Source organism: Marmota marmota, unplaced genomic scaffold (genome assembly GCF_001458135.2).
Source record: "Marmota marmota marmota unplaced genomic scaffold, marMar, whole genome shotgun sequence".
NCBI classification, from domain to species: domain Eukaryota; kingdom Metazoa; phylum Chordata; class Mammalia; order Rodentia; family Sciuridae; genus Marmota; species Marmota marmota.
The window spans coordinates 47,856,653-47,872,787 of NW_025999842.1; the positions used below are offsets into that span (position 1 = coordinate 47,856,653).

General features: G+C 38.7%; 1 long non-coding RNA gene across 1 annotated transcript in view; it reads left to right on the plus strand.

Annotated features, from left to right (window-relative positions):
• Window positions 1-6,958: 6,958 nt before the first annotated feature.
• The window catches only part of LOC107155302, a 13,409-nt gene continuing 4,232 nt past the window's right edge, over window positions 6,959-16,135 (plus strand). The window contains exon 1 of the long non-coding RNA XR_001505165.2: window positions 6,959-8,345. This is a non-coding gene — a long non-coding RNA (uncharacterized LOC107155302). The remainder of the gene's footprint in view (window positions 8,346-16,135) is intronic.

Sequence of the window (16,135 nt, forward strand, 5' to 3'; positions counted from 1 at the left end):
GTACCACTGTTACTGGTTTCATCCTCAAACACAAGAACTCTGACAAATTCTGTTGTATTCAACTCGTACAAAAACATACACTGCATTTATAATTTTCTCATCACAGGGAGAATTTTTATTTTCACAGAGTTTCAATAAGAATCAAATCTTCCACTTATAATTTTACATATAATGTCTGGAGGCATATTCCAGAGTAGCTTCTGGTTTCACACATTTCAAAATCTGTTCCTCCTCTACTTGGTATGTCCTGAAGTGCAAAGGACACATTCATATTGTAATAGAGACTTTTGCCCCTGCACCATTGAGTCACAATTCTAAGAATCAGCACAGTGGATAGTAGGAGTATTTCTGGAAGCCATTCCTATACCCCTGACAGTTAACTACAACTTAATGATGTGCAGAAATTACTGCAAACCACACAAATATTCCACTGACCTCAACTAAGTATGTCCCCAACTCATCTTCCCCCAAAACCTGCTTCCAAAATGTCCATGGCTGCTCTAATACTCCTTGACAAGAGGAATGAAACAGAGAGGAAGCTGGAATATTAACTAATTTAATTAACATCATTCTTTTGTGCATTTTAGAAAATCTATAACCATATATTCCTGGCATTGCTCCCTTGTCTTAGAAGGATCCAAGCAAATGAGGGGCACTGAAATTTTAACTTTATTGCCTTCATAGTAAATCAACCTCTGTTCTTATCTATTATTTCATAAATCTGTTGATTTGTAAAAAACTACTGAGTCAAGGGAGAGAAGATCTGAATCAAGCAGAACTTTCATACTGGATACTGCACATCAGTTCAAACAACAAATACTTTCTTGATGTGTCAAATGCCTTCATCTTCCTTGCAGACCCCAGAGTGGACACTGAACCCTTACGCTCTTCCCAAGGAGCCACCATTCCTTCTTCAGTCTATTGATACTGAACACCTAACTAGAAACATCACATATGTACCCCCACCACAGAGAGAGTGGAGTACAAGAATCTATGCTCAGGTGGGCACATTCCAATGATCATTTTCCCATAAACAAAATTAACTTTGACAACTAGCATGAGCAGACATAGGGCTATTTCATGAACAAAAGGACAAAGAGAATGAATTATTGGGGCCAGATTGCGCTAGCAAAAATTATGCAAACAAAAACCTAAGACAATAAAATCCACAAAATAATAATTTCTCAATATAATTTGTTCCCTTTCCACCTGGTCCCTACTTAAGAATCCCAAACCCAAATGTTCAGAACACCTGGACAAACCTCCTTACATAGATTTCTACACCCAGAAAAGTATTCTGCAGACAATGAGATTCTGTTTTCCAAAAGGACTCAATTATCTAGTAAATTTAGGAAAGGCTGTATGCCGTATCCCCTTAGGAATTTACAATGTTCCTTACCAAATTAAAAGTTCCAAGAAACTTTGCAGTAAAGAATCTACTTAGCCCAATATTCTCTATGCTAATTCAATCACTTTCCAAGAAAAAACAAAATATAATAGAATTAGAGTTTCATAAACCACACTTTGCACACATTTCCTTGGCCTGCTGGCAGTGTTGGGTTTCTAGATCAACTATTCTCAAAAGTTGTAGCAATTTCCCCTTCCTCAGTATGCTCCAGGCACAACAGGCCTTCTTCCCTTCCCTTCCCCAAACACTTTAATCCCAGGACTTACTATTCCCTCTCTGTGGAACTCTTTTCCTACAAGAACATGGTGGATTATTCTTTCACTTCATTCAAGTCTCTGCTCAAAAGCTAGCATTTCAGAGAAATTTTGTTAAGGACTGAATTGTGTCCCCCTCACCCAAATTTATATGTTGAAGCCCTAACACCAACATGACTACAGTTGGAGATAAGGCTTTCAATGAGGTAATTAAAGTTTGATGAAGTCATAAGAACCCTCATCTGAAAGGACTTAGGAGACAAGAGGCACCAGAAGCACATGCATGAAGAGGAAAGGACAGTATCTGAAGCCAAAGAGGGAGGCCTCACCAAAAACCAACCCTGTTGGCATCATAATCTTGGGCTTCCAGTCTCTAGAACCATGAAAAAATGAATTTCTACTATGTATAGTATTTATTCTTGAGGGTATTTTGTTACAACGTCCCTAGCTGACTAATACACCTTCCCTAACAACCTCACCTAAAATTAGCACTTCCAATTATTCTCTCACCTCTCTGTCCTGCCTTCTCTGCAGATCAGTATCAATACTTGACATTACATATGTATTTCTCTAGGAGACTGAGAAGCACTAGATATAGTGGGTATATGGTGGGGTTCAAATCCTGATTCTGCCACTTTCTAGTAATGTAATCCTGGACAAGTTATGAATGCTCCATGACCTTTCCATCTGTTAAATGGTGGTAATAGAAATTGTCATTTATTCAAATGCATTGTTATAAGAGTGTAATGAATTATAACATGTGAAGTACTTAAACCATACAAGCATTCAATCACTGTTAGATGCTATTTTTTATTATCCATCCACCTCACTGCAAAGTACACCTGGTTATGTCTGGGGCTTTGTCTTTCTCGTGACAAATCAGTCAATCATAGCTTCTGGGTTGCATGTCAAGCCCTCAGAAAATAGTTTCTACCCACATATCTGAATAACGAAGGCCCCAGGTCTTTTCTCAAAGTTCGCAAAGTAGAAATCATCTTTTGTGCTTATATACTAACACTCTTGATTTCAGAGCTCTCATTCTCACATTTGCTGTAGGACTGCTGCCAAGTGATACTACTTAGATTGACACAGGCTAATGAGCAAAGTTCAGAGGGGCAGTTAACCAGATCCAGAGGACACAGGCTTGTATACTCAGAGAAGTGTACCCTGGAAACAGCAACATGACATTCACATTGTGAGCAATGCTTCACTGCAGCAAAATGCCACCCACATGATTAAATCAAACCACTTCATTTGAAATTGTTAGTTCTGTTTGTGCTTGATTCTCGTATTAGTTGTGTAGCTATAAGTAATTTGATATTCCAAATATCAATCTATGGTACTTTGGCACCTTCTGCTGATGAACTTCAGAACTTTCATTGCTCTACAGTATGTCAATGCAGTGAGTCATTCCTTAAGGCTCAGATAAAAACAGAATCCAAATCAGATGGTCAGTGGGTTTCGCATTAGCTTCAAGAGGCCACAATTAGCCATGATAAGTTTGGGGGCAGCTATCACCAAAAGTCCAGTATAATAGATGATATGACAGAGTAGTTTCCCAGGAATTCTCTCCAAAATATCAATTTTTGCAAATCACTTGTGCCTTAAAATGTCATGCAAGTCAACAGAGGGAGTGTTTACTATCAAGGAAATCAACAGGGGGGTTAATCCTCAACCTAATGTGTCCCTCTATTTTCATCAATGTAGATTTTTCCAATGGTATTTATTATTGTTCCCAAATGGCACAAAGCAGGTAAAGGATTTGCTGCTATTATGACAGCAAATTGTACATTCTTTATGGCTCCCCACCCAAATTCTGGCAAATCAAACAGATCACCAGTGTTTCAAATATTTTCATTTTTTCATAGCTTCTGTGCCTACCATATATTACTCTAAGCAACCAATTTGGATTGGAATCAGAGCCTTTAGAGATAAAAGTTCTCAAGTTCTGAAGGATGTTTTAATAAATTCTAATACTTAATCTAGCAGCAGTACCCAGTGATGAGTAAATTTTGTAAATTAAAAAAAACTTTCATACTAGCAGTGAACAATCAAAAATTGAAATTTAGAAAACAATATTCTTTATAATCACATAAAAATATGATAAATAGTGATAAACTGACAAAACATGTTGAAGATTGCTATACTAAAAACCACAAAACACGGTTGAGAGAAGTTACTCAAAGAAACAGAATAGATATCGTGCTCATGGTTTACAAGACTCAACATTGTTAAAATACTAATTTTCTCCAATTATTTATTTATAGATTCAATGCTATCCTAGCAGAACTTTTATAGAAATTGATAAACTGATTCAAAATTCATATGGAAATGAAAATGACCTACACTAGCTAAAACAACTTTGAAAAAGAATAAAGTTGGAGGACTAACAATACCTGACTTCAAGACTTATTTTAAAACAATAAAACAAAAGACAAAGGTGTTGGTGAAAATATTAACAATTAGATTAGTGGAACATCATAGATACTACAAAATAGAGCCCCACATAATTGACTTCTGATTTTTGACAAAGATACAAAGCCATTTCAGTGGGACAAGTGTAGTCTCTTTAACAAATAGTGCTGAAACAATTTGCATATCTATATGCAAAAGAAAAAAAAGGAAAAACTCTAACCTATACTTCTCACCATACACAAAAATTAACTCATAGTAGATTGTAGACCTAAATACAAACCTAAAATTATAAAACTATCAGAAGAAGACATAAGAAAAGATCTTTGCAACTTTGGGTTGGGCAAAGATTTCTTATATATGAAAAGCACATCCATAAAAGAACAAATTGGACTTTTTTGAAATTAAAAATCTCTACGCTTTGCAATAACTAAGTAAATAAAAAGGTATGACTCAGACTGAACAAAAAATCCTTGAAAATCATATCTAATAATTGACTTGCTTCTAGAATACATAAAAAACTACTTGTTGGATTTTTAGATGTGGTTTCACTATGTTGTCCAGGCTGGTCTCAACTCATGGGCTCAAATGATCCTCCTGCCTCAACATCTTGAGTAGCTACAACTACAAGCACAAGCCACAGAACCCCATGACATAAAGAATTCTTAAATTTTAATTTTAAAAACATTTTTTCTTAAAATGAGCAAAATAGTTGAACAATCTTTTCATTAAACAAGTAATACAAATGTCAAATAAGTACATAAAAGATGTTCAACATCATTAAGGAAATGTATATTAAAACCACAACAAGACACCACTTCACACCATTGGAATGGCTAAAATCAAAAAGACTCACTATCCCAAGAGTTGCTGAGTATGTGAAGGAACTGGAATCTCATGCACTGCTGGTGGGAATATAACATGGTATCACCACCTGGAAAATAGTCTGGCAATTTCTTAAAACATCAACATTATCTCTATTATATGATCCAGCCATTCTACTAGGTATTTACCAAGAGAAATGAAAACATATGTCTATGTAACGACACATATAGGAATGTTCTTATAAGCTTTATTTGGCATAGCCTAAAATAGGAAACCAAAATGTTCATCAGTAGAAGGAAAAGCAAATGGTTTATCCATACAACAAAATCCTATTCAGCAATACACACATCAATCATGATTGATGCAGGCAATAATACAAATGAATTTCAAATAATTATAATGAGTGAAAGAAACGAAACAAAAAAGAGATATATTGGATAATTATAGTTGTACAAAATTATAGATAGCACAAACAAACATATAGTGGTGACAGGAGGTAGATCAGTGGTTGCCTGGGATTTGGGTGAGGGAATTGGAGATAGGAAAATGATATGAGAAACTTTGAGGGTGTTGGATATATTCATTATTGGATCATGGTGATAGTTTCATGGGCACACTCATGCATAAAAATTATTAACTTGTACACTTAAAGTGTGTGAAGTTTATTTTATGAATATCCTCCATAGGAGCTACTTTAAAAAAAAAAAAAGAAAACCGTTAAGTCAGCCTCAAAGATCATGATCTCAAAACTTTCAATGTGGGTCAGAATCACATCAGATCCATTAAATGATATCTCACCTTCATGAAACTTCTTTTGCCACCAATATCCTAACACCATTTTCTCTGGTTCCTCTCCCACCCTCAGAGTTTCCCTCCTTTTCAATTTCTTTCCCTCATTCTTATCTTTCCTCTCATGTTCTCAATGAGAGCATTTTTTAGGGTCAATAGCATTTTTTAGGATCCGTGGTCCTTTATATGCTTTGCACACTCCTTCCTGAGTAATCTCTCCACCCCATCAAGCCCAGCCAATAAAACACTAATAAATTCCAAGTCTATATTGCAAAGTTTGTCCTCTCTCCTGGATTCTGTAATTCTACCGGGTTCTCACTGAACAGCTAGCTGGACAACACGTCTAATTTAATGCTTGCAAAATTCCATACATGTCCCATCCAAACCTGCTGCCCAGCCCAGGTTCAGGTCTCAGTTTGCAGCACCAGAGTCTCCCCACCATCATCACCAACCAACCAGATGGCACGATTGAAATCTCACCTCTGTCACTTACTAGATTTGTGTCTTAGGCAAGGCATTCTCCCCCTCTGGCTTCATTTCCCCATCTGTATCAGTCTCTTCCTCATACGATTACTATGAGGATTAAATAAGATAATAACCATGAACTATTTATATAGAGTTTGACATATAGTAAGCACTTAACGATTGTTAGATGATTGGTGAAATCTACCTTTCTCCATTTAATTATTCACCAAGAGCTGTTCTTTTCATTTCTGCAGCCTCTCTGTCTGCTTCTCTCCTTCCTCTGCAATCTCCTATCTCAGACATCTTGATTCATGTTGAGATAGCCTACCCCATCTCTTCTCTTCAGTCCATTATTTAAAGTGCTACCTAAGTGTTTCCTTCACCTACCTCAGATCACACACTTCCATGATCAAAGACCTTTGATTAGTCCCCTTGTCCAAATATCATAGAATTTAGGGCATTCAAGGTCCATAAGATTTGATGATACCCCATTTTTCCAGCTTCAGCTCTTCAGACACTCTGGCCTGAACTCCCTGCCATTCAGCCATTCTCAGTTCTTCCCTAACCTCTAGGAACCCTGCCTGCCTGCTGTCTCTGTTTGCTGCAGGGCTTCCTCAGCTACCCATCCCCCAGGCTCAGCTCAGATGCTATCTTCTTAATGAACTCAGTAGTTCCCTGGCTGGAATTAATCAGTCTCTCTTCAGTGCTTCCCTTGTACTTTGTTTACACGTTGATCTGAGAGCTAACAGTATTGGCATTTATACATTTGCTTTTTCACCCTACTTACCTTAGGCATTCCACAAAACCTTGCTGAATGGAATGAAACAGAGGAAAGAACATGACAAACAGGCTACCTAATATCTCCCTGGTAATGTCACCTGCTCATAGAGGTTCCTTGAAGATTGACACTTTACAAATTAGCATCCTGTTCAAGCCAGAGAGCACCAGAGAGCCATCTCAATGGAAGGCATGCAAGAATAATAGCAGCAGCACCACCCAGGGGTTTGTGGAGTGAAGGGAGAAGCATGTAAAATGCAATGGATGCAGACTTAATCTGGGTTGTTCTAAGTGGTTCCTTCAGGAATTAAGATGCCTGTCTTCTGAGAGGGAAATCCTTTACAGGTCCTTGTTCAAGATGCCAGGCAAGCATCCCAGATCTGATTAATTGGTAAATGAGGGTGCAGACTCTACAGCTGGGACAGACTCTGCACAGCCATGTAAAGCCCCTAAGGGAAGAATTTGGGAGACACTGACAGCAGTTTGTCCATAGACTACTGGCCACTTGCCAGTCAGGCAGCTGTCAACAGGGGCAGAGGCAGGGTGAGACATAACAAGAATGACCCCCAGAAGGCGGCTGCCAATCCCCCTCAAAATTTCCAAATTCTCCAAGGGATCCTTTAACTTGAGAAATTTTTCCCCAAAGCAGTTAAAGGCAACTCAGTGCATATACTAAGTCAGTATCAGTGTTGACTTTGGCCAATGGATTGCTCTTTCTCTTCCCAGAAACTGTGGAGTTACCACCCAACCCCCACCACTCTGACACAGGACCAAGGTAAGTAAACAGTAGAACCAAGAGTGCAAGCATCAAGGGGGAAGGAAAAGGGCCACTGCACCAACCATTCCACCACTGTCACTTGTGGCCACTGTTTCTTGTCTCTACTCGAAGAGGGCAGGGCCCGTGACTTGCTCTTCTTCATACACCCAGCATAGATTAGGTTCTGGTCGAATAAATTGGGTTCTAGTTGAATAAATGAGTGCACCTCTCAGAGAAGTATATTCCAGTTAAACTGAGTACAAAGAATCTGAGGCTCCTGGCGTCATCTCCATCCCCACCAGATAAACATTCATCTCTAGCAGAGCTTGGGAGATTAGCTTTTCAATTCCTCTACACTTGGTAACTGAGTTACAAAGTAACCTGCCAGCAATCTCAGAATAATGGGGCAATTTAAACAGAGCAAAGTCCACAAAAAGTTCCACAGAGATGTGCTGAGCAAAGGCCAGAGCCCTGGCAGTATACAACCGCAGACTCCAAGCACCACTGCCCAACAAGGTCTTACATTTGGCCATGAACCCTGTGCTGTCGGCCTTCCTGAGAGAGCTCCCCGGCTGGTTCCTGTTCTTTGGGGTCTTCCTGCCTGTGGTTTTGCTGCTACTCCTCCTCATTGCCTACTTCAGGATCAAACTGATTGAGGGTAAGTGTGGAGCCACACAAGGAAGGGCTTAGATGTCCTTCCCTGGACACACCTTCAAAACATGTCAGTGTTTCTGGGCGGCCTGGGAGAACACATTTTTTGATTTGCAGGTACTTTCTCCTAACCCCACCCCCAATTCCTCGGGATCTTTTGGTGAACTGGGCAAAGTTTGGACCTTTCAGCCCTGTAGAATGTGTGGTAGGATGAGAAGACTTGTTGTAGGAACCCCTTAACTGTAGTCACTCAGACCAACTGTGAATCAGCAATTTTGACACACAATTGCTTGTGTCAACCTCTTAAAGCAACAGATTCATGAACATTAAAAATACTGTTCATGGTCTGCCTTCTCCATATGACAGATGTATATGTGTATGTGCTCAGGTGCATGTATGTACCCACGAGTGTCTCTGCATGTACACACGTACCTATGATTATTTGCACAGGCACATTTCTATTTTATCCACTGCATTTTTAGTCAGAGAATATTCCCAACATTGTGGTATCACAGTGATTGGCAAGGTAAAGCACTAATAGGTAAGTGACCAAAAGAAAAGAAGGCAGGAAGGACACCTTAGGAAGTTAATTTATTATCTTAGGAAGGTGATTTGGAATGGATATTTGGCTCCTGGATTGAGACTATTTATTCTGCTATAATTAAAATTAATGAAACTGGGTTGAGACTTGATAGAAAACATGTTAATTCCTCATCCAGTAAATATTAGGTACCATACAGGTTTATAACTATTTTAGCAATATAAACAAAAATCACTCAATTTTAAAATGTTGACAGTGTCATATTAAAACACTAAAAAAAAAAAAAAAATGAAAACCCTTCCTCTTCCACAAACACTTGCCAAGCCCAAACAATGCCAACAATGCCATGTATGTTCCTATATGAATGTATTCAGAATCTTAAATGATGCATGCCACAATATATAACCTAAAATATATCAGCAAAGCAATTAGGGATATTTATGTCTAAGAGGAGATTTATAACATTGAGAAATCTAGAGGACAAAGACTGTATTGCAAAATCTCAAAGTTTTCATCATAATTTACTCAAACACTCCATAGCCTTTCACTTTGTGTGTCACATTTTTATGAACAGTTCTCTTGTTGGATGATGAAGCTGCATTCTCTCCCACTCTACAGGATGTGAAAAATCCTTTCATTTATTAAGTCAGATCACCCTGCACTGCCCCCAAACCAGTCTGCTGGATGGTCTGCTACTTGGCCACTCATGACTACCAGGCCCTGATAAGAGACTCCAACAAAGGAAAAAAAATCAGAAATCTCCAAGATATATCTATAGCTTTCCTTTGTCCCAAACTGGCTGAATGTCCAGCAACTGTAAACATTTCCACATTACAGGCCTTCATGGTTGTTGCAAGACCACTGTCTGTGGCACATATCCCAGGCTCCCTTTGACACTGAGCACCCTGGGGAGAAGTAACAGGATACGGATGTCACAGTCATGACCATGACCTTGAATATTTCATGTAGCTCCCAACTTTTATCCATGACTGCCTCTTGGGCAAGATAAAATTTTCAGTATCTCAAAAATGTATCAAGCATGAAATAAGGCAAACAACAGGTCAGGAGAGCCTCATGGATTTTAAAGCCTCTTACTAATCTCTGCTTACCAATTTTTATAGATCAGATAATTCAGTAGGACATCTGGTATTTGAGGCAGACTCTGCAAGAGGGCAGACCTTGATTTATAGCTCTACTTTTCCCTGGGAAAACATCTATAATATGTAAAACGTGAATGAGTCTACAGTATTTTATTTAGAACACACTGGGAAAGTTAACTTGCCATTGATGGTGTGGCCTGGCATCCCAGAGGGATGATAGTGGGGAAGTGCAGACAAAGTGCCAACTTCAGGGCCAAGCCCAGACAAAGTGCCCAACGGGTGTACAGTGATCCCTTCTGCCTGCAGCACATCCTATCCACGTAAGGGATCTACAGATCAAGTCACAGACACAAATCATAACCTTAAGTTCAGAACTCGACAATATTGGAACGTCTTCTGAAGGATTAGACTGAAGGGAACAAAAGGTCCCAAAGAACTATTATTATTCTTCATACTTCCTCCTCCCAAATTCTGATATGCTAATGAGCCTGTCCTAATTCCTAGACTTTCTCACAACTGTGAATCTTCCCTTCCTTCTCAAAGCTTTTATTTATTTGGAACACAGGATCTAACCCAAGGGTCAGCAAGAATGTCAGCCTCACATGAGGGCAATGCTCTCTGCACAGAGTCCTTCAACCAACTTACAGTTCTAACAGTTGGGAAGTCCAAGGTCAAGGGGCTGCATCTGGTGAAGACCTTGCTGGTGGGAGCTCTCTGTAGAGTTCTGAGGCAGCACATGGCATCACATAGTGCCAGGGGAACATCTAAGAGACAGTTCCAAGTTGGTTTATAACAGATACACTCTCAGTACTGCACAAATCTATTCATTCAGGAATAGTTCTCATGATCCAATCACCTCTTAAAGGTCCACTTCTTAATACCTCACAATGGGGATTGCATTTCCACAGAGTTTGGGTAGCAAACCGAATCAGAGTCCTCCCACACACCAGGAATTTCCCTAGATACTGGAAAAAGACTTTTACTATGGGCTCTGAGGGCTGGGAAAAAAAAAAAAAAAAGAAAGAAAGAAAAGAAAAAAGAAAACAATCACAGTCTTCAAAAAACCAGAAAGAACATTTGACAAAATCATCAAAAGTTAGAGATGTTACAAATCTCTGTTTTTTACCCTGGCCTCAGTCAATGTCTAGTCAAAGGGCTGAAGAATAAACTGACCTTTCTCCTTAAGTCTCTTCCTAAATGTCAGAGCTGAACCCTTTGATATGACCATGGGGCACATCAGTGATTTCACAAGCCACACTCTCCATTGCTGCTCACTTTTGCTCTCACTGAAGTGATCCTGGAGCTTCCAGGCTCTGGGTAAAGGGTATGGGAGGAGAGAGGAAACTAAAGATGCTGTTTATTATAGCATACCAAAAATCTCTGCATCCGTCAGTTAATGCAATCAAGGCCTGCCTCACCCAAAGCTTATTGTTTAAAAATTATAGTTCTTCTTGTAGTCATTTTCCTAAAGGTAAGCAGTAATATTCTCTCTCCAGGCTGAGGGCAAGCGAGATCATTTAGTCCAAAATAAAATATCACCAGTTTAAATCTCCATTTAGCAACATCCACTTAAAAACTGTAAACAGATGGGCAAACGTGATGTCGTTAATCTTCTAACCAGGGCTATGGCAAGTGTCATCCTTCCTATTTTGTTCCTTTAATGAGAGAGATGGTGACAGATTAACTGGTGCATTCACAGAACCTCAGAGTCCTGCATTCCAAAACAGAAACCAGCTTGCCTGTCTCATACATCCTAGACTGCCAGGCTAGAAAGCCATTTTGGATGTGATGGAAAGCATGTGGAGGTGTTGTAATTACTCAACGTTAATCCCTACTCTTCAAGCCCTAGGAGGTAATGATGCATGTAAATTTAATTAGTATGGAAAGAGCATCAATTTTCTCACACAGGAAGAAAAAATCTCTAACATCCTGCTTTAATCTGTGTCAGTTGCCTCGAGAAGTATCTCTTGGGGTAGAGGTCTAGGTATCATACTGGCCATAGACAACCTTCCTCTACTATTGCCATGAACATTTTATATTTCCTACAGCAAAAGTTTTGATTACCTTATCTCCCCAAATCCTGAAATTTCTAGACCTTGACCTACAGTCCTGAAAATATCATCACCCTGATCAAAAACAAATTTCTGTCTCAAATAAAATTGCCCAAAACAGTCATTATGAAAAAAATTGTGTCTTTTGAATGCCTGAAAGTTTATGTGGCGTTAGAACCAAACTAAGGTTATTGATCAGGTTCTGGCCTTCGATAACTTGCATTTATACCATAACAAAGAGGTAAGTATTGAAAATATGCAAGGTGCCTAGGTATCTTTCACTCAACTTCATATACATGTTTGAGTGGCCAGCAGTCAAAAAGGAAAAAAAAAAAATATTTGGAAACAGCAGATTAACTTGGAGTTAGCAGAGTAAAATTGTTAAGAGCTCAGACCAATGAGTCAAATCAAGTAGGGTTTGAAATCCAGTTCTGTTAACAATGGCCTTTCTATTTCTATTTTAAAGCTTTAGCTTCCTCATCTGTAAAATAGAAATCAGAGCAGGGCACAGCTGTGGAATAGGCATGGGATAAAATGAGGTGATGCACACAAGGTTCTTAACAGTGCCCAGTCTGCAGAACACTCTTACTTATTACTACCCCTGCTGGCCCGTACATTCCAAGAAGGCAGAGAGGGTGTCATTGATAAAATAGCTATTGTTAGCATCATTAAGTAAATCTTTCTGGGCCACTCACCTTGAAAGCAGTAGAGATAGGATTTAAACCCTGGTTCTCTGGCTCCAGAGCCACTCTCCTCAGTAGATACACTACTCCACTGGAGAACTAAATGCCAGATAGGCAGAGTATCTGCCCAATGGAAGGATCCTTTTGACCCAGGCAAATAAACTTACCACCAATTTGAAAAAAAAAGCCCCTATGGGGAAATCTGAAATAAGGCAGAATTTGACAAAAGCTTTAAAAAGTTTGATCAATCTTATATTACACAACAGGAATAATTATTCTTATTGATGATGGCAGTTCCTCCACCTGAGTCAGAGATTGTATCTCTTCACCCAGGGCCCAACAGGGAAAACCTCGTTGCATGCAGAATTTTCCACAATAACAAGCTCAGATGTTTTCAAGGATACCTGCCTGTCTAATCTCTCTGAACACCTTCCTAAACAGACCTACTAAAATAAAATGATGGCCCAATTCCAATTGTCTTTTAGGAGAAGGATAAATTATTTTATTCCTCTTGTTCTTTACAAGATGTGTAGTACACACTGTTCCCTGGATAGGTGACTCACTGAAGACCTATGAGCTTCTTCTTGTTTCCTCTAGTTCTCTACTCTTTGAGTTCTCTTCTGTCAGTATTATTATTCAGGTCATCCATTTCCAGCTCTAATTTGTATCTTGGTCCCTCATTCAAAACACTTGTTATACAGCTAGCCATTGGTAATTAAAAAAGAAAGGGAGGAAATTACTCATATTTCAATGTGTTCAAAAGCAAAGTCATGGGCTACCTCAAAGGGATATCTGAAATAGCAATAACTTATGGGGACACGAAACCCTGTGGCTGAAAGTGTGAACTCTGAAGTCAGACTGCCTGACATCAAAACTTGAACCAATGAGTTTTGGTGATCTTGGGATAGTTGCTTCACCTTGATATCTGTCTGCCTCAGACTGCTCATCTATAAATGAATATTAATAATACTGGTGACCAGCTTATGTCATTACAAGAATTAAGGGCTTCACTCTATGTCTGGCACACAATAAGTGCTTGGCAAACATTGGCCATTGAATCATGATTCATGTAACCGAGAGTTGTCATCATAAGCACATGCCCCCTCTCCTGAGCAAGATAAGCATTTGTGGAGGCCTAGAAGAATCCACATCAGGGAAAGATGCATGTCCTAGGGTGTGTGGCATATAAAATAACTGACAAGGGATAATGTGCATGAATTTGTGTGAAAGACAAAGAGAACATTTTCAGTTTTAATTCTAAAAACATATTTATCATTTCCCATGAGTTTAGAAGCTCCTGGTATCTGGCATGATTAAATTGTAATTCTGCACATAAAACTTAAAAGCAAAAGCAGGATTAATTTTGTGTTGGTGGTGTTCAATAAGGGAGATGGTTTTTGATGTGCCAATAAGATATGTGTTGGGATCTTAAGAGAGATCTCAGGGTTAGCTAAAGATCAAATCTGGGGAGGTGCAATAGTACACGTCTGTCATCCTAGCTACTCAGGGGGTTGTGGAGGAGGGTGGAAAGTTTGAGGTCTATCTGGGCAACTTAGACCTCTCAAAATATTAAAAGACCTAGGGATGCAGCTTAGTGGTAGATTGCCACTGGGTTCAATGCCTAGCACAGGGTAGTAGAAGGGGGCCTCAAATCTGTTTAGTTGCAAGTGAGAAATTAGTTGAAGCTGCAGGAGATGAACTCACAGAAACATGATACATAACAAAAGCTGAAGAGAGGAGACTGAGAGTGGGGAGGAGAATGCATTCATCTCAAATCCTTGAAGAAAACTGGGGACTGGAAAATGCCACTAGACTTGGTCAATAGGAGTAATGAGGATGTAATCAACAAGGTTAAATAGGTTGGTTGAGTAGCTTTAACTAGTTATATTCTAAGAGGCTAAAGAATGTGCAAGTTGTGAGAAGTTGAAACGATCAGTGTATTCAGTAAAAGATGCCAAAAGGTAGAGGGAAAGGACTGCTGTGACTTTTGTATAAATTATAAATGCCTAAATGAATTAGGGGAAGGGGGGAGCAGGAGCAGAGTACTGTTCCCTCAACTCCTGGCCTACTCACAAGCTTCGTATCAGCTTATTAAATGTGGGAGTCTAAACTTAATCAACAATCTGCTAAATGTTTGGACTATGACAATCTTTTTTTTGTTTTATTAAATAGTATTTATTTAAAATCTAGGGAATGATAAACACAAATTTGGGGAAGGGTTATCTCTCAGAGCAAGTCAGAGAAGGGAGAGAGAATGCAAAAATAGTGTTTTAATTCTTCAACTGTGATGTGGATATATGGATATTTTTTATCATTATGCTTTGCTAATAGGAGGATCATATATTGTTTCCCAGATAACTCCTGGTTTGTGCTCACAATCTTAGTGCAATTATCATAACACCTTATTTAACTCCCAAAGATATGAGGAAGATTCTGCTTTGGGTAATAAATTATATAGTCACAATCCTTATAATCCCCAAATTTCATGAAGAAGTTGACATTTATTATTAAAGATTACATAATTAACATGAAATTAAAACAAATATTAATACCACAAAGGTTTTGTTGATAGAAATTTAAATTTTTTATCCACCCTAGTCATAAGCATAAATGGCTTTAAGAGTTTCCACAAGTAGCTTTGCAATATAGCCTAGTGGTAGAGCAAAAGCTTAGCATTCATGAAACCCTGGGTTCAATTCCCAGCACCCCCAAAAAATTTACACTTGATTTGACCCATCAGTTGCATTTGAAGAAAAAAATTTTAAGGAAGTAATTGAAAAATGTATATAGCTGGATATAAGGATACTTATCATGGAATTATTATTATTATTATTATTTTTAATGAATAGCTCACATTTTAATAAGAATAATGTGTTACAAGATACCACCCCTCTAGGACAAATTTCATAGTTGGCATCTAACTCCCCTATACAATCTTTTTTTTTTTTTATTGTTGGCTGTTCAAAACATTACATAGTTCTTGATATATCATATTTCACACTTTGATTCAAGTGGGTTATGAGCTCCCATTTTTACCCCATATAGATTGCAGAATCACATCAGTTACACATCCATTGATTTACATATTGCCATACTAGTGTCTGTTGTGTTCTGCTGCCTTTCCTATCCTCTACTATCCCCCCTCCCCTCCCCTTTTCTCTCTCTGCCCCCTCTACTGACATTCATTTGTCCCCCTTGTATTATTTTTCCCTTTCCCCTCACTTCCTCTTGTATGTACTTTTGTATAACTCTGAGGGTCTCCTTCCATTTCCATGCAATTTCCCTTCTCTCTCCCTTTCCCTCCCACCTCTCATCCCTGTTTAATGTTAATCTTCTTCTCCTGCTCTTCGTCCCTACTCTGTTCTTAGTTACTCTCCTTATATCAAAGAAGACATTTGGCATTTGTTTTTTAGGGATTGGCT